Here is a 2,790-nt window from a genome sequence, read left to right as displayed (position 1 = left end):
AAAAAAAAAAACAAAACACATCACTGCCATCGAGTCAATTTCAACTCATAGTGACCCCTGTTGTGTTTCTGAGGTGGTAAATCTTTACAAAAGTAAATTGCCCAGTCTTCCTTTCACAGAGTGACTGGCACGTTTAAACAGCCAGCCTTCTGGTTAGCAGTCAAATGCCCTAGGCATTATATCACCAGAGCTCCTTGTAGCCTTGGAAACCATATGGGACAGTTCTCCTCTATCCTATAGGGTTGCTATTGGTCAGAATCTGCTCAGTGACAGTGGCTTTGGTTTTGTTTTGATTTATTCAACACATACACTCATCTTTAGGTGTTGAAATCCATTGCAAAATGAGCACACTAATCCTAAAGTTGCCTTAGTCCTTGGCAAACTGGAATGCTTCTCTACTGTATACTATTCTCATTCTTGTTGCTTAGATAATTTCTCCCTTCATTATAAGGAAAAATATAAAATTCAGTTATTTAATTCAAACAAAAAAATGGTGGAAAGAAGGAATGCATTGAGCATTGTCCATTTGGTACCCTTTCAGGAATGAGGTCTAGGGGGTAAAGAGGAAAACAAGATGATTTGGGATTTCTGAATCCTGCAGTACAGTTTTACATGCTGTCAGTAGTCTTGCTGAGTGAACATTCTGGAATCAGGAATTTTCAAGGATTCTTCATAACCCTTTAAATTTTCTCTTCACTTTTCTTATCCAGTAATTTTCTAAATTCTATGAAAAACATACTTGAAAATTTTCCTATCCTGGATTCTTTATTTCTGCTTAATTACCAACCATCAATTATTAGGATTATGTCTGTCCTTAAGTAAGATTGTAAACTTCTATAAAATTATTTCAGTTCATGGGGTTTTACCTGTCCTGATTTGTTTCAACATTCTATTTTCAAAATAAAGCAAAAAAAAAAAAAAAAATGCTGTGTATGTATTTATTTAAACTATATAATGTTGGGAATGATTTAATGATTTTAATGCCTTATTGTTACAAAAAAAAAAATAAGACAACTTACTAGGTAATGTTGCTGTGAATAAAATAGGAATTAAATTTAAAGAACATTGAAAGGAGTGTTTCAAGCCAAAATTCAATAAAAACATACAAAAACATGAAAGATGACTAATGAGAAAAACAGACCATTTACACTTTGATGAATGCTATTAGAATGTGTCAAAGCTTTCAATGTATTATACCAGATGAAAAAGAGCATGAAATATGAAGGGAAACTAATTAGGGAAAACACACACACATATACACACAACAAAAACATCTTGAAAATGGCTGATGGGGTAACAGTTGAAGAGATAATTACACTGAATATCAAAGAATGCCAAAAGCCTGAAGCTTTTGAAGCTCATTTTATCAGTGATCTAAGCTGATATCGTTGGCTTGTATAAGAGAATAGGAACCAGTTATACATATATGTGTGTGTGTGTGTGTGTGTTAAAATAACTTTGTTTTAAGTTCTGTTTAAGGGTAACATAAGCTCTGCTTTATGATCAGTCCCCATCAGTTATCTCCCATCCACAGTGTTTTTTGGCAAAAAAAAATTACAATCAGCCATTCCAGAGTAGATGAGCAGTGGTGCTTCAGGTAGAAAGAACATAGGAAGACATTACTATTACCAACTTTGTCTTTTGATTGCCTCTTTAATTTCAATCTCCTTGAAAAATTCTCCATATTTTAATTTTTTTATAAGACTTTCCCTTACTTATGACCCAAAAGGAAGTAATAGATAATTATTTTAAATTCTCTGAGAATTCCAACATCTACATCATATGTGATTCTCATTGTGTTCATAGCTTTGTCTCCGAACAAGATATTTTTCTTTTATATATATATATTTGTGCTCTTGAATCTTTGAGTGTCTTCTAATTTTTGGTTTAAAGACCGGCATCTTGACTATGCTATGTAATATTGCTCTCTCTCTCTCTCTCTCTCTATATATATATATATATATAATTTTTATTTATTTATTTATTTTTGTCCTTTGCCAATATTTCATTGTGTGGATTTGGGTCACTGTAGTTAGAAATTAAAGGAGGCTTTTTATTGTTGTTGTGTTGCTATTATTGTTCCTCTCATTTTACAACCAGATTCAACTGTAACAAATTCCTTTCTTTAGGGTGGGGACTGGTTTGCTGAACAATTTTTTATCAATTTCTGCTCTAGTATATGCCTTAGATCTTATTTTTTGCAGTTTTGTGTCAGGGAACATATTTTATTTCCTCACATTTCTGCCCTTCTCCATGTAGTAGGCTGCTCTTATTTGTGTCCTTCAACTCTTGCTAATTGGGTGGTGACAGTGGAGGAGGTAGACATTTTCTATTGTTCTTAGTCAGCTTTTGTCTAGCAGAGCTTGCTCCCCTTTTGTCAGCAGCTTGGAATATTATCCCAAAGATACAGTAAGAGGTAAGGTTTTGACTTCATGCCTTTTCTGAAGGAGTTTATATTCTCCTTTCCTAAATCCACATAATCAGGGAGATTCTCTTCTACCTATTACCCTGTCCCCTATACTTCCTATGATTACCTGTTAAAGTCTATGGAGAATATCATGTAAATCGGCATAGATTCAGCCACATGTTTTTCATTTCCCAGGATTCTTATACTTTTCAATTAGCTCAGACTCATCTATTGATTTATTTAAATTTTGTCTGAATTCTTCCTTGTGTAGCTTACTGCTTCTGCTCCAGGGAAGCAAGTGATTTAGTCCTTGCTCTCATTTTCATAAGATTTTTGGTTGATTCTCCTGTAACCTCATATCTCTCATGGATCCAGTAATATGT

The sequence above is a fragment of the Orycteropus afer genome, unplaced genomic scaffold (genome assembly GCF_000298275.1).
Source record: "Orycteropus afer afer isolate SDZICR_OR568_19922 unplaced genomic scaffold, OryAfe1.0 scaffold00143, whole genome shotgun sequence".
Lineage (NCBI taxonomy): Eukaryota > Metazoa > Chordata > Mammalia > Tubulidentata > Orycteropodidae > Orycteropus > Orycteropus afer.
The sequence above is the reverse complement of the archived record's forward strand: the minus strand, read 5'-3'. Positions refer to the sequence as shown.